This window comes from Odontesthes bonariensis, chromosome 17 (genome assembly GCF_027942865.1).
Source record: "Odontesthes bonariensis isolate fOdoBon6 chromosome 17, fOdoBon6.hap1, whole genome shotgun sequence".
NCBI lineage: Eukaryota > Metazoa > Chordata > Actinopteri > Atheriniformes > Atherinopsidae > Odontesthes > Odontesthes bonariensis.
The window spans coordinates 6076678-6103030 of record NC_134522.1 but is presented as its reverse complement, the minus strand read 5'-3'; the positions used below and the strand labels follow the sequence as shown (position 1 = coordinate 6103030).

The 26353-nt window shown below is 39.4% G+C and overlaps 1 protein-coding gene across 3 annotated transcripts in view; it reads left to right on the top strand.

Annotated features, from left to right (window-relative positions):
* The window catches only part of lrfn5a (leucine rich repeat and fibronectin type III domain containing 5a), a 140374-nt gene that overhangs the window by 80627 nt on the left and 33394 nt on the right, over positions 1-26353 (top strand). The window lies entirely within an intron of this gene.

Sequence of the window (26353 nt, the reverse complement as noted above, 5' to 3'; positions counted from 1 at the left end):
AAGGCCTGAGGGACAGAAACAAAAACGAGATGTAGTCGCGAGCCTGAAAAGTGAGAGTGTGCGTCTCAGAGTGGCATAACCAGCGTCTGTGCGAGCTTCCGTAACTTATTTAAGGGATCCGCCACCAAGCCCAGGTTATGCATACATAAGCTCCAAAGACACAAGGTCGTGAACCTGTGTGGTCTAAGTCAAGACCAGTGATCTGAGTTATTCATAACCTTCCCACCACTCTATTCTGGAGGGAGACGGGACCACTGTCAACTGGTGAAGGTTTGGGTTGCCAAAACAGAGAAATGCTCTCAGCTCTTCTGTATAAAGCATCAGTGCCTTTTTTCAGACCTAAATCAAACAGTCAATTTATCATCACTAATCTCCCTCATAAATGGAGAACAATCCAGAGTTCCAAATAAGGTAAAGTAGATCAAATACAGTCACCGTTTTCCATTGAAAAATTGTTTTATAACCTGAGGAAAACCACCAATAAATCAATCAAAGGTTCAAACTTTAAACTAGTTCCGTACGTCTTGCCAGTATATTTTCAGTTTTGCTTAATTGTGCTATTACAACAGTCGGTAAACAATGTCATTAAAAGCTGTTCTGTACCTGGGAGAGTGATGCCCTCACACTGCTAACATAAGAGTCTGGCTTTCCTTTGCAAAGCATGGGCTGTTCTTTCAGCACCACGGAGAGCTCTTACCTGGCAGACTCCATTCAGCCTCAGAATGGCACCTGTTTGGCTGCTAAAGCAGGGGGATCAGCAGGAAGTTCAGGCTTCCAGCTCACAATGGTGTTATAACTTTTAACGATTGCATTTTACTGAGACGTGCAGGTAGATGGTAAAAAGACTACAGTTTTACAGCACTTTGCTAGTCTTATCGACCACTGAAAGCACTTTACGCCGCAAGCCACATTTAACCTTTGACACAGTCATACAAAGCTGTGTGCAAAGTGGGGTTTTTTTTTGCTTTTTCCCACAGGTGAATCCAATTACCAACGTTCAGTAAAACACTGGATCAACAACATTGTTAGCAGGTCAATAGTCTGAGTTCTGCAGGGAGATTATCAACATGATCATTTAAAATGTAGATTTGCACAATAATGTTTTATATGTGGTTGAGGAGTGCTCCTTATTATGTTTTTCAGACTTAAAGCTATAATGTGTAATATTTCACGGACAATGAATGTCTCCATGTCGCTCCGCCATTTTAAAACTACGGGATTTGTAGAAGGACATGTCATCAGCTTCGCATTTTCCGTTTCCACATTGGAAACGGAAAATGCGAAGCTGATGATATGTCCTTCTACAAATCCCGTAGTTTTAAAATGGCGGAGCAACATGGAGACATTCATTGGGGTGTAACACTCATATGTACATTCGTATGCTAAATGCTAAATGAATATAAGAACACTGCACTTTTGTGATGGAGGTAATTAATAACGATTGAGGTAATACTTGTGAATGATAAGACTCAAATTTGTTAATAGACAACGTGAAATATTACACATTATGGCTTTAACTAATATTTATAGATTTTAATTTATTGTGAAGATTGTTTAAAAAATAAATTGTTATGATCATCATCATCTTACACCATAGCCCCTGTAGCAGTCACAGTGCCGTGTGGATTAAGAGTTCTTCAATCTCTGACGAAACCAACATTCCTGTGGGGGATGTTTACGTTTCTGGATAAAAACAGATCTTAATTTTCTTTCCACAAAGGAAAAAGAGACAGAAACTGCCTAATTTACAACAACCTTCGGCCTTTTGAAAGCCTGTGGGAGTGGAACTCCAACAGACGCTTGCCATAAAATTGGGATAAACTAAAATGTACAAAGGATCTTTCTATTGGAAAAGTGGGAGACCTCAATATGTTATCTTGACCATAAATCAAAGTTGAAACTTTAACACCCTTTCCCACCAGAGAACCGACCAGATAGCTACACACGAACCGAGAATACTTCACTAAGACTCACCTTTAATCGAATCTTAAACTATATTAAATGTGTTTGATAACCGTATACAATTTCTTTCAGGATTCCAGCTAGATCACAAGACGCATATAGAGATAATTTGTACGATTCTGGCTTAAATATTGACTGAGAAATAATCTTGTTGGGAAAAGACAAACTCGCCGATAGAACAACATTGCCCCCTAGTGGTCTGTAGTGTTGAACATTTAAATCCCCACAGACTCAGTCAACCGGACAAGATATATGCAACAATTTAACTTCTAACGATGTCCCTTCGGCATCTATTTAGTATTTGTTTGGTATCCCCATTGTTAACACAGAAAATTAACATTGTGTGGCTCGCTATTCATATGTCACGACTTTATAGATACTCATCTGAATTTTGAGACTCATAATCGTCTGTATTATGTTGTGTGTTATTTTGATGTCTTCATATTGCAAGTCTATGTTATATCTTTAACCTGCATATCTTAACAAGATGTGGCGTTTTCAGAATCACCGAAACAAATGTTCTATGAGACAGAGTAATGGAGAAATAAGAGTTTCTTTGCTCTATCCAGAAATCCACACATAAAAGCTGAGTAGATCGCCTTACAGAGACCCCAGGCAGACGTCACCACAGTTCAGGCATATCATTGGCTGAAAGAGTAGTGTAAGCTTACGTCATGCCCCGCCTCCGAGAGTCAAACCACGGAACCCGCGAATCCACACGCAGAAGAAAGAAGAGAGAAGAGCAGAGAAGAAAGAGTTTTCAACACAGTTTCAGAAGAGAGTTTTTCAGAGAGAGAACAGGACAGAGAAGAACAATGGAGAATAGATCAGATCAGTTGCTCAGAGAGATTTGAAGAGAGCGGAAAGATGAGAGGATGAGCCGTGCAGAAGACGACAAAAGGGAGGAAGGAAATGGCAGAAGGACCCAAGGAAGAAAGACTCGAAGAAAGAAACAGAATGACGTCTGAAGATGCACGTTTTTCGTGTTTTTGTTCGTCCATCGTCATCCATGTCCTTTTTACGTCGCACGCTCTATCCTCCGCCGTTACACGCCACCATCACCTTTTCCTACCAAGAAGCCAACTCCAAGCAACCTTTTATTAATCTTCTGTGAACTTAAGTTCGCTTCATCAGAGAAAGCAGCAACGGACCAACTCTGACACTCGGAGGATTTGATCATCTAACCACAGCCCTCGGCACCATCGTTCCCGTTTCCCGGTGAAAAGAAGCAACTGAGAAGTCCGCTAAAGTCAGCCACCACAACCAGGAAGGCCCAGAGAGCGGAATAGAAACCCCCTCGGACCCCGCGTGGCCGCTGCCGTGTTCCGAGCTGACTAAGCAGAACTTCAGCACAGTAAGACCGACCCGTTTTCACCTTAAAGTGGGTTTGATGGATGTCTCGAGGCTTTCACAGAATGATAAATTAATCCAAAATGTCAGTATTTAGCGTCAAATAGTCAGCCAACCCAAACTATTTGAATACATCCAGTATCTCTCCATTCCCATATTTTATTTTATATTCACTAAGTGTTTTATATAATCACCCATATTCAATGCATCTCCTGTCTGTTTAAGGTTCATGTCCTTGGTCATATAATTTTAATAAATAGTTCATATATCTATATGTTATAATCACAGATTGTGTCGTATGCTTTCTTTACGTAATGTCTGTCCAACCAAACGAGAACTTTCACGAAAGTAGCGAGATATGAGACTGATTATTAATTGATTATTAAATTGATTATTAATTTAACATACCGTGATCCCAAGATTTTAACAGTTGTCCTTCCTGACTGTAACTTAAAACAAGTTAAAATACAGGAAGGTGATGCCCTTTATTCGAGGTTTAATACATATATAAATGCCCAATAACGCCACACCCCTCATCATTCATGGCTGTGAAGTGACAAGTAGCTTTTCATGACAAAATTTAGATTCGTCACACTTCCAGTTATAGTTAATTGTGTATTAATGCTTAAATCATGCATGTATTCTTCACGCCGGAGCTTTTACATGCGCACACACACAGGAACAAGCTGCATTTAGCCGACTTTTGTGTTGCATATTTGTATATATTTAAACATGTCCCTTCTTGCAAACAAGGCCACACACCGTCACCCATACAGAGGTGATCTGTGTTTAACCTGGATAATACAGTGATTATCCAGCGGCTACTGATAAGTCTCAAGTTAAACGCACAATTGCGCATTCATTCACCCACTGAGAAAAAGACCTGTTTCATAATTAGCTCCCCACGTGTGTTTAAGTGACGTTACAAATTGCAGCCCAATTAAAACTGTACATTCCAAATACTGATTTGGACCTAAATTTTGAAAATGTACGTGATGAAATTCACACACCATATACAGATATAACCCAAAATGATTCATTCCATAAGAAAAAGATGACATTTTTAACCAATTTATTTGTAAAATCTCCACTGAAATCACTCCCTATTCACCATCTTAGTTTAGAAGTATTAGTGAAAACTTAATGAAACAGCACATTTTAACATATATTCTCCTTTGATATAAGCAAAATATATACTCGTGTTAATAAAAACTAACTTTTATGATCTGAGATGAGGAAGAAACCACACTTCTGAACACATAACGCAGCCTCTCGTTGAAAAACCTGTTTTTCTTTTTCTCCCCGCTGGATAGATTTTTGCCCTCGTCTTCTAATTTCTGTTATTTCGGGGATGAAAATGTACCGAGTCTATTTTCCATAGCAATTATTACAGGAGTGTAGGAGGAGATGAAGTAGTTATAGTCTTCAAGTACTTGAAAGAGTCATGTTAGTTGAATTTATCTGCATGAGCAAGCCAGCTGGCTGAGTGAGGGCTTTGTGTGATCAACATGTTTTTTTCACATCACTTAGACCAGAGGACTGCCAGCACTTTTTTTTATTTAAATACAGTTTTCATGACATGAAACAAAGTCGGGTTGTATTTCGCCTGTTTATATTGCTGATTTAATCTTTTTTGGACTATTTCATGAATTGCTCCAAAGAAAGCCCAACCCACCACATATTGATATTTCTTTTATTAGTAAAACTGTATTTTTTTTTAATCTTTTTCACACTCGTACAACTGAGCACACGCCGTCACCGTGGAGACGCTGAGTGCAGCTTCATTCAGCTGCTTCAGTGGAACCGACGGGGCAGCGGCCCAACGATCTTCGCTCAAAGGCACCTTGAGCACAGCTCTCATCCTTAAAAAGATATTCCATGTCTGCTCTGTAGACAAACAGTCATGGAAAACAGCACTTGACTTGACCACAACCACTCCCCCACCCGCCTCCATTCACTTCGAAGCACTCTATTACTATTTTTATTGCTGTGACACGATGAGACGCAAAGGAAGCAAGGTAAACACTGTGAAAAAGCTTTATGCAAGTTTAATGTCCCCCCACAATGCTTCACTCTCCCACCAGCTAAGTCTTGTGCCTTGAATCCCTCCCTTACTTTTTTTTTCTCGCGACTCACAATTCATTTATTTAAAATGTTTTTCTTCAAAACAAGCTTTTTTCAGTAGTTAATACGTTGAATTTGGCATTTGTGTGTGCGATTATACAGCAAATGTGCTGGCAGTAAATAATGAAAGAGTGTGCTCATGTTTTGATGAATTTAAATAATTCAACCAAGCCCCCCCCCCCACCCGACTTCGTCTCATACGCACACAAACACACTGTCCTCTGTGACAGACTGCTCGCACGCCACAATGCCATTTTCTTTCTTTGTGTCTGTGTCCCTCCTCTCTCTGTGTATCTCATTTCTTATTGAGAACCTTGGTGGAAAATTACAATGTCAAGACAGCCTTTTTCCCCAGGAAGTAAACATCAGCAGATTGGCTTGAAACCAGCAGTTACAACAGTCTTTTAGACTCTTTTAAGTACATCCTCCAGCTGGACTCGCATGGAAGAAAAATGATAGAAAAGCCTTTATTCAGTCATTCTGATAACACAACGATGCAGGAATCATTAAGATCAAGCCAGGTTTCTGGACATGTAGCTGGCAGGATGTTTTCTTTCTCTACCCTGTTTTTTTATTCTTTTTCTTTCCAATTTAAGCTGTGAAGAAGGTCTTGATATTGGGTTCCAATGGAAGTCATTAAGAGCAGGTCTCACAGAGGTGTCTTTGAGTGATCCAAACAGCGTTCTTTGTATACAAAGAATGCAATGAATGCTATCAAAGTGGTATGAAGGACATATGAAATAACAGTTTTATAAGGTTTTTTTTTTTTTTAAAGCTAAAGGTGCAGCCAATGATTCAGTTTCTTATCTTCTATTTATTCACAAATAGAAAGTTAACTTTGACTGATTTGGATGCTGCTCTGCAGAGGGAAAGTGTGAAGGTAATCCAAAGTAAGCCAGTGACGCTTCATCAGATTGATGCAAGCCGATTGTAGCTGTTGCTGTTAGCCGTTCATAAGCATGTAGCAAAGTGCAGTCAATTGATATTTCCTGTTGAAAATCAACTGAAAAAACTCTCCATATGAGACAAGAAGCAACCTATACTTTCTATTTCTAAAAATTAGGGCTGGGCAACGATTAAAATTTTTAATCTAATTAATCACATGATTTCCCTGATTAATCGCGATTAATCGCATTTGTACGCAAAATCCAAAAATGAATCCAAAAGTAGTGTATAGCTTTTAGCATTTAGTTTTATTTTAAATGTGCTGCCATATGAATGAAAGTGCCATAACATTTGTTGTGCAAACACACTTTTAACATCAGCATCTTTCTGTAGTTTTTATGTAGAAGCCTCGCTCCACTGTCTGTTTCCTTGAATGACTTGCTGCTATCAGTTGTGTGTTTTGCCTTTAAGTGATATTTTAGACTGGAACTACTACGCTGAGAAGACAATTCAACTTGGCAGTGTTTACAGATGACTTTGGTTCTGTCGACTCCGCCGTCTGGAAGAACTTTAAAATGAAAATGGCCGAGTAAAAGTTCCGTACCCTTCTCCATGTTTGGTGGATCCGCCGATTACTTTCTTTTCCTGTTCCACAGGAAAGCAGCAGACTTTTACCAAATAAAAGCCTGTGAGCAGCAGACTTTTACAAAATAAAAGCCTGTGAGCAACAGACTTTCAAGGGTGGCGTAGTGGATTGAGCAGGCGCCCCATGTACAAGAGGCTATAGTCCTCGCTCCAGCTGGCCCCAGTTCGAATCCCGTATCGGACGACCTTGTGCTGCATGTTGTTCCCCCCTCTCTGACAATTTTTTAAATTTGAAATTTAAATTTAAAAATAAATAAATAAATAAAACCTGCGTTAATGCGCGATACAATATTTATTTGCGTTAAATAACAAGTTAACGCAATAATAACGAGCTAACTCACCCAGCCCTACTAAAAATCTAGTGGCTAATTATTGGTAAACTACTGTGATATTTCCAATAAGGGCATGATGTCTAACTATAATGGTTCCTAACATTTCCATAACACTTTATTGGAAAAACAATTCCCAGTTGAAGACCAGCTGCATCTTTTTAGGACATTCTGAGGAGCGTTTTAAAGAAATGACATTCTGGACCAATACAGTAGTGGTATATGGGAGCAATGTTAGGTTCAAAAACTTGCCCGAGGACACTTCCAGCCTTCCAACTGAAGAATGAAGAAGCTCTCTGTCTCTGTCTCAGCTACATACTGGATGAGTCCCGTTGTCAAAAATAACTGCTATGAATGAGTAAGGGCCGGCTCCTGGAGCTGCGCTGGGGAGAGAGATTAAGTCCTTGGGTCAGCAGTCTGAGGACTGTAAAAGTCAGAGCATCTTATTGAGGAGACAGATATAGAAGAGGGTGCAAAAAGAGAGACCAAAGCAAAATACCTTCAGCCGGACATAATTGGAAGAGAAGTAAATACTAAGATATTAGTCTTCATGCTGATGGTTGTCAGTGCATGTCCAGTACTATGATCTGAGTGGTATTCTGGCTTAAAATGGAAATAAATGCTGTAATTAAGTAAGTATAATGAAAAGATCATTAAATTACTTTTTCCTAATTGAATAATAATTAATTGAAAGATAAATAATGGGGCTCATGACTGGGTCAAATGCAAATGAGAAGCGAGCAGCTACATCGATACTCGGCGTGAACATCAATGAGGCCCGGCACAGAGAGCCGAGGCAGGAAACTTCGTCTTCTATGACCCAGGGTGCCAGTTTTATTTGTGTCTTCCCCCTTCAAGTTTTGTTTCTGATTAGTGACAAATTTGGTGTTTATTTCAGCCGTTAGTAACGTAATCCACTCTGCCAGCCGCTAACAACGTCACACAGAGGGATTCAGTTGCTTTAAAAAGGGAAATAAGAGGCTATTTCTTTTCTCTTAAGCAGCATTTTAAAAGGAGCACTTTAACAACACCTTTCACCTCAATGATGCTTTTAAACACTCATTCTTTTAAGTTGAACATAATCTGGAGTGTTTCCTTTGTTTACATTGATGACTGCCTTCTGATTGGACGCCTCTACATCACTGATTCACTGTTTGGACGTGTCTTACATTCGTTTCTCAGTAATTTTCAAGATATGACACAGCCTGATAATTATTGTAGGGGGATTTTACACTCAAACTTGTGATGCACCCCATGTTGGAGGCTTGTTGGAGGTCTCTTGATGGTCTGCAGACACTCACAGTGTCAGATTCTGTACTTTGTCAGAGCCAAATCAATGTAGGGGGAGCCTTCAGTGTCTGTTTTGAACATGCATGTAAATGTAGTGATCATGTATTTCACACTAAACTTAATCTTTCCCAAACATAATCAAGTAATTATGTTTTTTTTAACCAAACCAAATTGTTCTTGTAATTATAGGTAAGGTGTATTTTACTTTAAAGGGAGGTAATGTACATTGTGATCAGAGAAGAACAATGTAAGCAGACATCAAGCTCAAATGACTGGTCATGGGGTTCAACCCGTGACCTCTAGAGTGTGCAGGCCACACTTCAGTCACAACATAAAAGTGCCTCAAACTGTATTTAATTCTATCAAGTCAGATATATAGAGCTGTTGTTCTTTTTGTGTGGGAGAACTAATGTGACCTGGCAGATTTAGGGCAGATAAGTGAAATTTGAGCTTTGGCTGAGATAAAGTTTGCACAGAAGAACAATGGAACATATGTTTTGCATGCCAGTTTTACGTTTGATTATTCCACGTTTTATGTGATGCATAGCCATCATTTACTTTCCTAACAAATAACAACACACTGCACATCCATATTCAAATGATTTTATTTATATAAATACATTTTATCTCCATTTTGTTGATGCCTATATATGGGAATGTGTCCCACTGCCGAAAGTGCCGACTGGCAGCTCCAACACAATTCAAAGTGTATCATTGTTGGTATTTTCATCTCAGAACAATTGGAATAGTTATAATTGTTTAGTTGTCTGGGCAAAGAAATATAACTTGCACGGTTTGATTAATGAGTGATGTTCATGGTTTGTTCTTGTAGGCCCGGAAATGGCTTGAACAAGATCAGAGTTGTATGTCATGGATGAAGTTGCAAGCTAGTTGCTCGATAGCCCATATATATATATATATATATATATATATATATATACATATATGTGTAAATAAACCTTATATATGTAAATAAACCTTTTACCAGGTGAAACTTGACTCCGGACGCCATGCGTTTCTCCACCACGTGGCCATTTTCTTGCATTTGGCTCTTCTTTTGAATAGAAATGAATTTTTAGGGGAAAAACAGTCAAGCATTTCACATCCACAGAAAAGAGAACAAACAGCAGCCGTCAGGGATTGTTGGAGGCTGTAGCTGTTTGATTGCTTCTGCAGCAACGCAGGGAAAAGTCAATAATATGTGAGTTCCAAGCGGTGGGACAGTGAGGCATTCTGGGAGAAGATCGGCGCTCCTGCAGCAGGAAATATCCATTCAGTTAGATTTGTTCTCTTTGTTTTCCCAAAGATAATTTGAGTAGTTTATATTTTATTGTCTTAAAAAGAAAAAGATTGTCTGCTTCTGAGTAATCATTCTCAGAGAATCCAGCCTTCATCGCACACGACTCCTGCTTTCTGCGCTGTCAAACGCTCCAGTGAGGAAACCAGTAACTAAGATGAAACTGATGCAGAGATGAGGGAGAAAGTGTCAGGCTTCCACGTCCCCCTGAGTTCTCGCCTTGAGTTATTTTCAGCAGGCGCACGTAGACAAACATGCACATGCAGACAATGTGTCATTAGAAGCTAATGGGATAATGTATTTGCCATGCTCTCACACCGTGCTTTGCCCCATAGGTGAACACATTTACGGATCTGCCAGCAAACTAACAAAAACAAGGTCTCCATGTGTGTGGAAAAGCATGTGTGCTGTGCTATCCGTGTGTTCTCTTATATAAGCACGCAGCCTCTTCTTGCCTCAAGGACGATGATGGAAGGCGTTTGTCATCCTCCCACCTTTTGCTGTCTCTAACTCACCCTTTCCCTTTCTTCATCCATTCAAATCGAAAAAGCTTTACTGGCATGACGGACATTTCCAGGGAAACTTTACGTTGCCAACACACACGGAGAACCTTATCAATTATAAATAGCAAAACCAGATCAACAGTGTTGGAGAAAAGAAGGAAGCTAAGAGTAATAGGATCAATTAATGTGTGTGAATACTCTGGTAAGAGTCCAGCTGCGTTTCACTTTATTTAGCCTGCTCCTGAAGTAATAATACATTAATAATCCAGTTCTAGAATAATGTTTATTACCCATGTGGCTATGCTTTCAGCTGCTAGGCTAATGGAAAAGGAAGTATTTCCACCTGGCAGTTGCAGCAGGATGTTGGATGCAACTGGTGTTGCAACTGCAAAAGCAATTAGGTCTTATTTATCCTAAATGGACCAATCATAGAGGAAGTAATAAACCAAGCTTTATTGTGGATAACTGCAGCATCAGTCACTTTGGCGTTAGACGGTTATTTATTTTGCGACTGCAGACTTCAGAGCATGCGTGTAGAAAGATGGTCTTCAGTGCATTCAACAACAGTCCAGGCTGCAGCGGACTTCATGGGCCCACTCTGTGTTTACCTGGTTTAAAAGAAAACACAACCAAGAGGTTTAAGTTGTTTTAGAAATGGTTACTGTTCTGAGTAGCTTTTAGCTTTAGCTCGTCCATCGGTGCACAAACTGAGAGCGCTCTGTCTACATCTGTCTACTGCAGATAAATGATTGACTTCTCATTAGTCCTTTACATAATGCCACTTCCCAAAAAAAAAGGGAAAAAATTTACCTTTTTTAACAGTTAAAACTAGGGCTGGGTGAGTTAACTCATTATTATCGCGTTAACTCATTAATTATTTAACGCTGATAAATATTTTATCGCGAATTAATGCAGGTTTTTTTGTTGTTGTTTTTTTTTTTTTTAAATTCATTTTATTATTGTAAAAGTCTGTTGCTCACAGGCTTTTATTTTGTAAAAGTCTGTTGCTCACAGGCTTTTATTTTGTAAAAGTCTGCTGCTGTCTGCTGTGGAACAGGAAAAGAAAGTAATCGGCGGATCCACCAAACATGGAGAAGGGTACGGAACTTTTACTCGGCCATTTTCATTTGAAAGTTCTTCCAGACGGCGGAGTCGACAGAACCAAAGTCATCTGTAAACTCTGCCAAGTTGAATTGTCTTCTCAGCGTAGTAGTTCCAGTGTAAAATATCACTTAAAGGCAAAACACACAACTGATAGCAGCAAGTCATTCAAGGAAACAGACAGTGGAGCGAGGCTTCTACATAAAAACTACAGAAAGATGCTGATGTTAAAAGTGTGTTTGCACAACAAATGTTATGGCACTTTCATTCATATGGCAGCACATTTAAAATAAAAGTAATTGCTTAAAGCTACATACTACTTTTGAATTCGTTTTTTGGATTTTGCGTACAAATGGGATTAATCGTGATTAATCAGGGAAATCATGTGATTAATTAGATTAAACATTTTAATTGTTGCCCAGCCCTAGTAAAAACAAAGAAGCAGTGTAACCAGTACAGACTGCTTCACGTGAGAAATTACCACGGGTCTACATCGGACAAAGATTTAAGCAAATCCTTCACACTTCACTCAAAACAGCTACTCTTTCTGACTGGGATGATTTGTTTTACAATGCCGTTAAAATCTTCCATCCATCCATTTTCTATACCTGCTGAATCCAACGCAGGGTCACAAGGGGGCTGGAGCCTATCGCTGTTATCAGGTGAGAGGCAGGGGGCTTCCTGTTCAGGATGCCAGTCCATCACAGGACCACAAAGAGACGAACAAGACACAGGGTGGTGGGAGGAGGCCCGAGTACCTTTTTTGAGTGGGTTTTTGTTGTATTAGCTATAAAAAAGAAACATAGCTACCCATACTTAGCATCTGAAAGTAAATAAATCTTCTTTGACAGCTCGACCCAGTAGAACTTTAGCAGACGAGGTTGAATTAGAAGCTCAGTGCACAGCGGATCAGCACGTAGCAGTGAAAGAGGGGGGATCTTTTCACCCTAAGATAGTAAAACATTAAGGAACAAAACCCGGGGAGATGCAGTCGGAGATCAAAACAGATACAAAAAGTAGAAAAACATATTTATAGACGATTGAGAGCGTGTAGTTTTTATTTTCTCCCTCCCGTGTTTTTCAGAAGTTTCACAGAAAAGCCTGAAGTTTTAGGAGGCTGTTTTTCAAGGCTCTTGTTTTATCCACTTTCAGCGGATGCTGCGGACATTCATCTCGTTGTTTTCATTCTTACTTCATTTAGATTTTACTACTTTACTTTCACTTTGGTTCCATTTCTGTTCCTCATATATTCAAATATAAAAGAGCCTGACCCACTTTAGACTGCTTCAGTAAAATATTCATTGCCCCTTCCAAATTCTTGATTAATACATTTTTTTACCCTGGAGAGCTCATTATGAAAAGCTTTTTTTTTCTGTTACTTTATTCTTTTCTGACTTTTTGCCACTGTCACCACAGTTGACATGTTTCCTTTTACATTAGGTTTGTATATCTTAAAGGATAAGACCGGTTTTTTGACATTGGGCCCTTGATTTCACATTATAACATGATGTTCTACTCACCCCTGCTTGTTGTTGGTCATTTGGAGCTGTTCCGAAGATATTCGCGAGGCGTCTGGCTGCTCTCTTGAGATATTCGGCCATGAAACGGTTTCCTATGGGCAAGCTTATACAGGCACAAACTATGCTTTTTATAATTTATTATTTACTGTACATTAGCACTGATAATGTGGAGGTGCGTCGCTTACTTAAAAAAATCCGGGTTACTAATTTTGAATTTTAGCGAACGAATAAATGGACGGCAGGTCTGTGGGCTGTCTGTGGCAGTAGCACGAGGATGACGTTAGTAACACCCACTTTACGACAAAAAAAATCAAAATTACAGTAACCCGGATTTTTTTAAGTAAGCGACGCACCTCCACGTTATCAGTGCTAGTGAACAGTAGCCAAAAATTGTACTCAAGTAAAAGTAAAAAGTATTCATCCAAATAATTACTTGAGTAAGATTAAAAAAGTGCTCGGTGAAAAAACTACTCAAGTACTGAGTAACTGTTGAGTAACGTCTGATTTATTTGTTAACACAAGCATTCAATCAGACAAAAATACTAAATAATCATCTTTAGGCAAATTAGAGTTCATCCAATTGATAAAATAAATTAAAATGAATTCATTAATTACAAAATAGCTTAAATTAAAATAATCCAGGTAAATTCAAGTACTTCAATAAAAAATAAAAGAGACTTAGGAAATGTTTAAAACATATGTAACCCATATGTAACCTAAAAAACAAACATTCATCTATCCATGGGGGGAAAAAACGAGTTTAGGAAACTTACATGTTTCCTCAGGTTAGATGTTGAGTTTCTGCTGAAATGTGCGTTTGTTTTGGTTGACACAGAAGACACATAATGCAGCTGCTGTTTCTCACTCTTTGTAAGGTAAACATGCTTTCAGCATGAGGCCTCGTCTGCGTCTTCATTTCCCACCGTTGATTCTGACATTTCTCATCTGTTTCTTTGTTTGTTTGCTACGACTGCTAATGCTAAAGCTAACCCGTCCCGCCGCTGAGATTGAGTAAGGTCACGTGACCAGACTGCACGGCTGCGTCTGATTGGTGGAACACAGTCAGGTGGTAGAGCCTTTGGCGGAAGTCTCTCTCTCTGTCAGAATAAAACATTAAAATGAGGCGTACGCGGGGGATAAAAATAATGAGGCGTAGAATACCAAAGAGGTAAGAAGAAAAGTAACCAGCTCATTGTAGCCTAATGTAGCGGAGTAAGAGGACAGTTTCTGCTGCACACATCTACTCAAGGAAAAGGAAAAAGTATAAAGTATAATTTTTTCAAAAACTTACTCAAGTTAATGTAACTCGTTACTACCCACCTTTTGCTTAACACACTTCCACTGGATTGCACATCTCATTTTTACTGAACTTCAGTATCTTTGGCGGAGGACTGCACAGCTTTTTTCCTGCCGATTATGCCAACATTTCATGATCATTTTGCTTAGGTTTGCACGTTCACAATCTTCCTCCCAGGCTTCAAACGGGCACATCATTTACAGAAAAGTGTGACTTTAGCAAATGCAGAATATATATAAAGGAGCAGAAACGTTTAATCCATTCTTAAGAACTGCATACCGTCAAATTTAATGTGGACAATCTTCACTTTTAACAAACAACAACAAACCGAAGCTATTTTAAGTCTGCAATTTGGATGTAATTGTAAGCCTTGAAAGATTTAAATTAAATGTTTTAACTTGATGCTTTAACAGTAGATACAGATGGATAAAGAACTTGTAGGATTGAGCTCAAAGAGAGACATTTGCCTGCTTAACTAAACATTTCATTTATATGCATTGTTTCAGCACTTGATTGATAAGTTATACTTTCTGTCAGATTTGCTCTCGGACTCCTTCATGGTTGCTTAACCACTCGAGGCCTGAACTTGTTTAAAACTTAGCCATGAAATTTTAAAAAAGGCAAGAAAATCCAAATTTATTGCACTAGCTGCAAAAACTTGCTAATCAAAATGATCAACCCTGAGCTCAGTGGAAGAGGCACACCAGGAAAAACGAAGCTTGGAAGAAGTCAAACAGAGATTGGCACTTCTGCTTCTGTCCGACTGAGCCAGAGAGGAAATAACTGAGTGAGTCATTAAATATTTACATGATGCAAAAGAAAAAAAAGCCAGATAATTGATTTAATTATCAATTTAATGATATTAGTTTGAGTTGTTATGTTGTAATAGAGCATGTTGTTGTGGCCATTTATGTTTGTAAATCACAAGTTCTATCAATTTAGTTTTCTTTGAGCAGTTAGAATATACTTTAGTTAGTTTGAAAATCTGTAATTCATTTTTATATTTGAAATTGTTTAGATTATTTTGGTAACTTTTAGACCCTCCCATTAATTGGAGAGATTAAGAACACACCGGGGGGCGTGTTGGAGGAGCTTTTTGTTTGTCAAATGTCCGGTGTGAAGACGGGAGGTTTTTGTGAAAAGATTTTTTGACCACTTTTTGAGCTTGTAAAATCAGATTAAGTTAACTATCGTTTTTCATCAAAATGGCAAGAGATTTTTAGTTGTTGTTTTGATCATATTTTTTGTTGGAAATAAACTACATACATTATTTAAGCAATCAAGTCGGAAGTGCGTGCAAGAATCAAACCACCTGTTGCCCCCCACGGCCTTTCTTAGAAAATATAGTTTGGAAACTTAGAAGGCCGCGACACATGTTATTACCCGGCTCTGCTGGGGACAGCAAGAGGTGATAAAAGATGCCGAGATGGTAAAAAAGGAGTTATAAGAGGTTTATTTTGATAAGAAAATGAACAGAGACTACAAAGAGAAACCCAAAGGGTGCTTCTCAAATCAACAAATAATCCAAACATAAAAAGACCGACTTAGAATTTTAAACACTTCCTAAATAAAAGCGATTCTTTCTAAACAAAGGAGAAGCACCTCTTAACCCTGAGGATTACTAAAGTATAGACCCGGCCCTCCATCAAGCTGCTCACAGACACGCCACAACAAGAGGTCGGCACCACAGACGACCAGCTCCACAGAAGTCTGGGCGAGCTGCACGCAGCCTCACAGATGCACTAACTGCTGGATGTCAGAGGCTTCCAAACAGGAGGTGCGCCAGCTGCTGCTTTAATTGGTGAGGAAGACTGGGACACCATCCAATCGGCCTGCGAGGTAGGCAGGCAGAAGGGTTGAGGGGGGCCAGTCCCAGTCCCCGAAGGGTCAACTTTTCATACCAAAAGATATGATATATGCAGCCGGGAAAGTATGCAACACGTATGTTTGTGGACTGTAGACTCGCCGTTGGGAAAACCAAGATTTCTGCTGGTGAGCTGCTTGACAGTTGAATCGGTTTAAAATCTATTTGCATGAGTCTCGATCAGTGGTTACTGGACCGAGCAAGCGATTGGGTGGGGGAATAGGCTCTGGCCCGGGTCACAGGGGTCCGTCCTCTTTCTGCCGTCAGTCAGACATAGTTTGATGCAACCCCTCTCTGCGTATGCAAAGAGAAGTGAGTGAGTTATTCATGTGTTTCTGCAGCAATAAGCTATACGTTTAAATCAAACCTTGTCAGTTTCTGTATTGGTTTGGTTGTTTGTCGTTTACCTTTTTCTTCAATTGTCTTTTCAAACAGGTTACTTTTGTTTTAAAATTGAATTTGGCCTGTCGAGAGTTTTTTTATTGCTCTCCAGACAATAGAATATCTTATCATTCTATGTCTGTAGCAGGCTTCACAATGGGTTTAAACCTTCATAGAAGAGTAGTTTATTAGCTTTTATATCATCAGAATCAGAATCACTTTATTAATCCCTTGCGGGAAATTCCTTTTTTGCAGTGCCCTCGTTACAGAAAAAAAAAGAAAAAGAAAAGATGAATAAGAATAAGAATAAGATAAGGAAAATCTCAATATGTACAAAAATTACAATAAACAATAAAATAAATAAAGCAATGTTTCATACCTCTACGTAGTCTGTCATTTAGTTGTTCTTCTTCAGGGTCCCACTAAGGTTATTATTGATTAACCGGCTATTTAACAAGGAAGAAGTCGTTTTGTACATACGAAATTTATTGGAATTATCTGAGTCTCTGCTTGTGGGTTGAGCGGGCCGACCACACATTGCCAGGCCACCTGTTTGCTCCAGTCCACCCTTGGTGTCCTAATAAAGACCAGACATTGTGTGCTGGTAAAGTTTTTCATTGCCTGTTGTTTTGTAGAGGGCAGTGTTCAGGTGATGTGTGCAGCTCAGTCTCAAATCTGTCCTCAGTGTTTTTTAATGATTCACATCTCAACATCTTTTTATGATACTGGTCTGGCAACGTCCTACGGCACACTGAAGAAAACAACTCATAAGATTTACTTAAAAAAAACCTTTGTAAGTATTTGCACTCAAATGATTTAAGTAATATTTAATGCTGCAATATCAAATAAATCTTACTTACCATAAAACATAACAGTTTTGGAGATATTAATAAAATTTACTTAATTACATCTAAGTTTTAAGTTATATTTATTTAAACAAATGAAGTAAAGTCTACTTGTTTTTCATAGGCAGGAACGTCATTTTACTCAAAATTTTAAGTAATTATTTATTTTTATTTTTTTACAGTTTGGCACATATCACACATACATCACACACAAGGTGGACAGCGCTTGTCCACAAGACAGGGGAAAACAACAACCAAAAAAAAAAAGTTTAAGTAAATTCGATATATCTGTAGTATTTGCTGTTATGAAGTAACTTAGTAGATTTTAACGATTCACTTTCAGAGTAAAGTTTATGTAGTATTTCTAGGTTTATGTACATAAAACTATTAAACATTTAAATTGTATGAGGAAACCTAAGTAAAACTTACTCTTCCCTCATAATTCATGTATTACGTTAATAAAATGTTTAATTTTACTTAAGAAGCTCTAGTTCTTACTGAATCTTAAAAATACAAGGTAGAAATTATGACAGTTACTCTAATAGAGTTTACTTCACCAAAAAGTCACTTTTTTCAGTGCAGTTTGGATGCTGTAGTAAGATGAATAGTGCCGTTTAATCCTTTCTCGTTTCCTTCCTCTTTGTGACATTGTCCTTCAGCACGAGCAAACACAAGATAACCAAAGATTAAACTTTTTTCAAAACCCTGAGCTGTAAAGGCAGAAATGAAACATGAATAGATGGAATTGAAACAAAGCTGTCTCTGCTGGAATAGGCTCCATATCTCCCCGTTGACCCATCATGTATGTTTCAACAGGAAACAGTTCTAATATCACAGTCTGTATCTGATAGTTTGGCTACTTCTGGGAGGGAAGTGTGTTTTTCAATACAGCAAAATCACAACCAGTCTTTCTTTGAAACACTGCTGCATTTTAAACGCATTGGTCTCCTCCCACAGTATACTGAATAAAAGGGTAAATCCTTAATGTAGCTGCTAAAAAACACATAAATCCAGCAGACACAAAGTCTGTTAACCTTAAGTAATCATTATAAAAGATTGGTGATCTTCCCTGGAGCTACACTCATGGCCACAAACAATGCTTATTGTTAGCCAGCAATGCATTAAAAATGCAACAGCTGCATGCGTTTAAGTGCTAATAGTAATTACGGGGCATTGCATGAAGGGATTTCTCTGGATGTATCGATTTGATGAAAGAGAAAAGTTATTTCTGTGCGACACCCTCTCATGCAAAAAGACATGAAACTGAACAACTCTCGGTAACTGATGTCATTTAGTAAGTAAGTAAGTAAGTAAAGTTTATTTATATAGGACTTTTCGCAGAAAAGGATTCACAAAGTGCTTCACAGTGAGATCAGAATAAAAAACAAGGAAAAAAAAACACTGAACACACAGCTACACATACACATCAAAGCACAACATCAAACATAAAACAAAATGTCATAAAAAACCTTCACCTTAACTAAAGGACTGTCTAAACAGCAAGGTCTTCAGCTGCTTTTTAAAAGGCTCCACAGCCTCTTGTTAGGATTACCGCATTTCTCTGTCATGCATGGCATTAAAGCAGCATGTTCTGCTGCAAAAATAATCACTGAACTGCTTCTACAGCAGTTAATTTGACTTTTTTTATGTGAGAAGAGATCCATGGTAACAGAATGCTGCAAACAGAATTCAAAGGCTACCGATCCTGCAAATTAGCCACGTGTTGGTGCCAACTACGGTGTGTTAGTGTGCTAAAATTCACTTAACAACAGCAGAGTCCATCCAAGGATTGTGACAGATTTATCAGCTTAGCAGGTGTTTGGTGAAGAACCATTGTTGTAAGTCCCAAAGTAGTTGCATATTGTGCAACAATGTGAATACAGGCTCATATAGCAAATATCCTGACAGTCCATCACATGGTTTAACGCTCTAAATGAGATCAGCATGTCAGCAGTAGGTCTCTCCTTCGGAAACCAGGAAATGGAAGTGATGGATCAACCAGTCCAGCACTGGACCAGCATTAGCCCTGGGCGAACCATCCCTTGCCATCCCCAACATATTATATTACTTGTATTATTTTATTATATATAATTTTAAATACAAAAAGGTACAAAAAGATACCACATGTAGCTTACAGAATGCCATGTCAATGTATATTAGAAGTTATTTAAGTTATTTGATTTCGCATATAGCTCATAACAATAAAAATAATCCACAGTCAGGACTTCTGTGTGAATTTGCACATGTTGTGTTGCAAACACAAACTAGACCAGGTTGCCTTTGGGTGAAATTACCTGCATGACATGATGCCTCAATTCTAATTCTAGTTCAGCAAAACTAAAAATCAAACACAGTCGTGGCTAATAGCAACATGTTAGCAAGAGGCTAACAGATAGCCTATAGCCCACGTCACTCATAGAAATCTGCATCCCTTTATCTTCTGCCCGTTTCTCCTCTTCTTCTCTTTCTAAAATGGGCACCTGATGGCTTCTTTGGTCTTTCACCATGATGATGATCCATGATGACTCCACATTATTACTTTTGCTTTTCCCATTAACGCCGTCCGTTCACCCGTCAATCAACCGGAGTCACGTGACGTAAACACATTCTCGTAGATGACTGCACAGATTTATTTTTCATATTTTTCACATAACCCAGTTAATTACATGAAGGTATATGGTTCTATGTTAATTTTAGGAATGAAATACAGTTTATTTGGATTGGAAGCAGTTTGTGTGCCCCCCCCCCCCCCCCCCCCCCTCCCTTGCTGTTTAAACCATAGTTGTCCTTGATCTCTTGTAAAACAACGAGCTGAAAAACCTCTTTACACCTGACTCATCTGCATCTCTGGTGGATGCATTCATGTGGATTTGAGGCACAGCGATAGCAAAGGTGTTGAAGAGAAATGTTCTTGTGAACGTGATTTAATCTGATTGCCGTTGATGGATGCAATCTGGTGTCCTTAGAAAAGTAGTGCTCTGATGTAATGCTGCAGAGTCAGGCATAAGGCCTGTACTACCACCAACATCTCTGGTTACACATCTTCCTCCTGCTCTCTTTTTCTTTCACTGCTTCTCTTCCCCTTCCAGATACCTACGAGTGCATTTAAAACAGAAACATCCAACGGTGTACATATGTCTCTGCTGTATGTTCAGTGTGTTTGCATTAAACATGCATCCTCTGCTGTCTGCAGCCTTTGGCTTCATGTATGTTCTCTTGTAGTTCTTATCAGACTGACCTTGAGAACAATCGTCTCCTATAAATCATCCAGCTGGCTGTTTCTGCCTCTGATTGGTTTGATTTCAACCATTCAATCCAAATTTGTGGTGAAGAAGTGATGGAGATGGAGCGAAGGAGGCAGGATAAAGTGGGATTTCTCAGCTTTGCTGCATGAATCAGTTTTAATGAACGTCCTGAATTTGGTTTGTAATCTTATTTCTGATTTACTCCACCAACTGAAGTGAAAGGATTTAGCAAAGTCTTTGCATCACAGCCATCATTAGCATGCCATGCTGTCTAGTAAAGTTGGCTTGCAGTTTAAGACGAGCTGAAAAATGTAAATGTAAGCTATCGATAGCAGCTAGTCGTATCGATCCGTCAGTTATCATATTCATGTGTCCGTGTGTCTTTCCTCTCGTCCATGACGGCCTGTTTGATATCCACAAAATACATTGGGCCCCTGTTTTGAAAGCAAAACATAAATGCTGACCGGATTTGAGACTGAGGTGTGGTTGCTGTTTGTGTGTGCATGTGTGTGTGCGTGTGTGTCTCAAAGTGCACTAATTGAATAAAGAGTCATTCTGATGTATTTAAGCGACTGATGACCCCTGATGTTGGAGTGGGTGAAGCCATTAGCTGAAGCACAAGGTTCACTGCCGCAGACACGAAGAAACAAAGAACGGAAGCCGGAGGAGGCAGCCGGCAGGTTAGCTTAAGTGGCCCAGGCAGCGTTGCTTCTTTTTTTTTTTTGTCTTGCATCAAATGCGCGAGCAAACGGGCAAAGTATTTGAAGGTCCAGTGCAAGGAAAAATATGCACTGAAATGTTTTCCGATCATCTAATCTCATCCAAGCTTTGGTTTTAAATCGATAAGTCCTCGAGGCACACTGCCACGTTTTGCCTCCTGATTCAAATGAAGGGGTCTTCCTCAGCCTCTCCAGAGGTTAAAGCGCTGAAGAGCAGAGCCGTTTATATGAATCAGATGTGGTGGAAGAGGGACACGTGGAAAACTTGCTTCTGTGGGAAACACTGCACTGATGAGTGAAAAGAAGAGGACACGTCTTTAGCATCGTCCCAAATGATTTTGCACGTGGAAAAATCCAATTCTAGGCAACTTTGAAAGCTATTTAGCTTTGCCAATTGCACACATTGTGATTGTTAATAACCGCCTGTAAGTTGATGTAACAGCTGATGTTTAATGTTAGTTTGTGTTCAAGGTTGGGAAGCTTAGTTGAATTAAACTTTCACTGCCAGTAACCTAAATACTGAGGCATCTACTCCACAATACAGCCCCCTAACAGGCCAAAGAAACGCTGCGAAAGCACAGGGGACAAAGTCCCTTCAAGCACTTTTCTGGTATTTTGTACTGTTTCAACAGTGATATGTAGCAATAAACAATAGCGCTCCCCTGACTAAGAACCCAGCACTCTGAGGATACAAGAGAATACTTCAGCCCGTAAAGTGTTTTCCAAATGCTGACACAGCTAATGTACTTAAACCAAACGAGTGCCATAGGAAGCTACCTGACACTCCTCAGCAAAGAGCCCTACAAAACTGCTGGAAAACGGACAGAAATTGGTTTGTTACCTCTGATGCCACGTCTACAACATGTGGGAAGGAAGTAACTGTGAGCTGAACAGTCAGCCAGAAAGAAACAACTTTTAAACTTAGCACTGAGATGTGAAAACTGTGAAAAAACTGGGGACACTTTCATAATTCAGCTGTCAATTAAAGCTGCCGTCGGCAACTTTTTTTTAGTCATATTAGCTTGAACTGTCATGGGATTCTGGAAGTAGAATATTAAATAGGCTGTTTAGGAAAAATCCCGAATTCTGTAGCTCCCTCTGAAGCCTGTAATCTGATAAATCGAGCGCTCCCGGCTGTTTTTAACCAATCGTGTTAGGTTTATTATTTATCTTTTATCTGATCAGAACAGTCACCAACCACGTCTTCCATGCTGAGCGTGAGTCTGCCCCCAGCTTGTGTGCGCGCACACTGGTGTGAACTCACGTGCACAACCTCGTCCACAGAGGGGGAGGGGCCTGAAAGTTGTATCAGTTTGAATTTTCCGACTTTAGACTCGGAATTTTGAAAACCTGCCGACTGCAGCTTTAACTATTTTTTCTTTTTTTTTACTTCGGCGTCTTTAGTTTCCTCCGTGAGGTGATACAGTGTTTTCATAGTGGTGATATGTTCACATTTAGATGTATATTTTCCTCTTGCTGTATTTTAGACCATTTCTAATGAATAACTACAGTTTTTTCTGCTTAAAAGTGACATCAGCCATCCCTTAACTTTAAGTTTTTAAGCTTTGAACGTCCTCAACAATGCATGAGCACTTTGGTAACTTGTACAGAATGTAACCACTCAAAAATGCACAGAGAAAACAATGTTACCCAGATGCAAACAGCTGGATTGATTTCATTAAGGATGCATCATGCTGCAACATTCAGGAGCATCTACATGGCCAGAATAGTCACTTTAGCAATTAACTGAAATTTAGTTCACATCAGTGCAAATCAGTTCTATCCATCTACAGCAAAAATCTGTTTTTAGGGAACTTTAAGAACCCAGCAGCTCTTCAACAAATGAAAGGTTTACCAGGCAAAGAAACCCCAAGCATTTATTTCCTAAAATGAGTTTTAAAGAAGAATAGAAGTGTAGTAAATACGAGGGATGAAGAACTCTGGTGACACGGACTTTAATCGAACATAGAAACCTTTATTGCATTCATCAGGTCCGTCTCGAATTTACAGAAACAATGCATCAAGTCTGGAGAGTGCGAATCAATTGGTGCGAATGGACGGCTCTCTGATTTTTCAGGGGGGGAATCCTATTTTATGGAGAATCTCGAGGTCCCTTATATTCTCCAGGCATCCAGCCAAGAGACAATGTACATGGACCACATGTCTTTGGAATGTATTTTTCCTCTGAATCTCCTTATCAGACTATACGTCATCTCTAGTTGAAACACGTGCACTCCGTGGCCGGTATGGGGACGCGCCCAGCGGGTATGTTCTCAGTGAACCCACAAGAAGGCCCTTCTCCACTTGTCTTGTGTATCAGACACCTCAGAAGCAGAGGTTTGACCAGAATGGCATGTGTGGGTGGGGAGTTAGCTCATCTGGGGGGGCAGAAAACAATACCTGAAAAAAAAAAATCGATGGAAAACCACTTCTACAACTTCAAGCATAATAATAATAATAATAGTAATTATTCAATTCGGTAATGAAAATATGGTCACACTAGCATAAATAATGACCGTCAATTTTGTTAACAGTGTGGAAAGTAAACTCCCGCACAGCGTTGTGCTATTTGAATGGAGGAGGACTGACAGACTGGTTCAAACGAAGCAACTGGAAAGCAGTTTTGACGATTGTTCTGCCCCTTAACCCCTTCGCCATGTTGCAAATATGTCCTGTTTTGGAGAGGTTTTTAGACCAGGACTTTAGGATGCAATAGCTTTTGTTTAACATGCTCCACATTCTCCATTGAGGGTTTAAATTCAAGTTGATACTTGGGGCAAGACATCCAGCCAACTCCAGCTTTTTATTACCTTCATTAAGTCTACATTTCAGATCATTATATACAAGAAAAACATCCGAAAATGTGAAAATCGCCTTTTTTTTTCAGCAGCAAGGGGTTAAGGTTACGGGGGGGGCACGATAACAAAAAAAATAAATAACGCTATAAACTTTGCAGATATATGCTTTTTTTAAATCACCACCTGCAGATTTATTCTATCAATACAAGACACAAACAGAGATAATAAATCGTGGCCTTTTTTCTGGCCAGTTTTCTATGGATGGACAGGGCATTTCTCAGGGGGGCAGGACTTGTTCTGTAGCCACGCCCCTGCTCAGAAGCAATGTTTGATTCATTACTGAAGTGTATGTTTTACCATGAAGCTTAATTGTGACCTCAAACGTTTTACTCTCTAACTGGATGTGCATCAACTGCGGAAAAAAAACCTGAGAGAAAGCCGAGAAGAAACGAAATAAAGTCACCACAAATCTTCAATCGCGGCTTCTTAGCAGCTTCCAAAGAGGTTGCATGTGTGAATACTTCCAAGCTGTCGCATTTAGCTGCCAAGTTGTTCCGCTGCTCATCCCCGTGAGATTCGTACGCGGCCTCAGATTTGTGTCAGTGCACGGAGCGTGTGGAGAATCCGTTTCAGCTGTCCAGGGAAGCCAGCTGTTCACAGCGGAGAAACCAGGGGTGAGACGGGCTTTGTGGGGGACCTTCGGGGGAACTCAGAAGACAGACGTGGATGAAGCAGGCTGTGACATGCGTGTGAAACAGAGTCACATTTCACAAACCTCTACAAAAAGAGTTTGATTTGTCTTCCTGAAGCATAATCTCTCCGGTTAATTCAGGACGGGATCAGAAGAGCTCGTTTAGAACTGAGCTCGGCTATGAAGGAATTGTGATATACAGCCTAATCCTCTCCGTGTCGTGGATGTAGTTTATAGTTTGTGCGACGGGACTCGTTCATCTCCTCATCTCGTCCTCCTAAATTGAATTCATCTCTCTTCCCTCTTTTCCTTTCACACCTCAGCACTCATTTTAATTAGCTGGCTCTCTGATCTCTCTCTTTTTTTCCCTCTCCCTCTCTGATAGCACTCCCTCATTTCCTCTGCGTTTCTCTGTCTCTCTCTCACTCATTACAGTCATTTCTCGGCGTAATTAACGAGCAGATATCTGCTTTCATGTGGCGGGGGTCACAGGCCCTCTGTGTGTTGTGTGTGTAGGACCAGCATATATGAGTCATCCTGCGCTCTATTTAGCTGCAGCTCGGCCTTTGTACTTTACTTTCTCTGCACTCGCACAGAGAGGGAGAGAAAACAGGAATCGTATGACCCCGCCCCCCCCGACATGGCAGCAGATTTCAGCTCAGTAATTACACAGAGAAGTGAAAGAGGTTTATGGAGAGAACCACACAAGTAGACCAGAGAAAGGTGAATGGCCTCTTAATCAAAGCGAGGGAGTGATATGAGATCATATGAATATGTAGCAGCAGAGCTTTATAATACTGGCAACATTCAGACGACAATAGAAGAGTGGTCAGTTACTGAAAGAAATAACAATATGCTTTGCCAACACTCGCCTATTTTTGTCTGTCTAGACAGTGTTGTGCTGCCTCAAAAATCTGACACCAGTCACAACATTAAACCACCATGAGGGCTGGAAATGCTACAGTGGCACTCTGATCAAGAGTAGAAGTAGGTTTTCATATAAAAAGTTTGCAGTGTTTATCCGTAATGATGAATTTAAAAAAAATTAAATTATTTATTATTATTATATTATATATAATTTAATAATATATATATATATATATATATATACATATATATATATATATATATATATATATATATATATATATATATATATATACATTAAATTAAAATAAAGTTTTGCATCTGCATCAGGAGGAATCTGCAGATGAGATGAAAGATTCCAAAAACAATCTTTAAATTATCGGAGCGGGCAGGAAAAAGAAGAAAGGAGCACACCGTTGCTTTTCATGAATCTGCTTATTCAGACATTTTCTGAGAGCCTGAGGAACAAACTTCCACTGGAACAAAACACAGTTGCAGAAATACACGGAACAACAACAACAACAAGGAGACATAAAAGGTTGAGAAAGAGACGATAAATAGTTATCAGGCATCACCGATAAGTACGGCAAAGAGAAAGGATCAAAGTTAACCATGGTGATATCTAAAGGCCAATTGTGTT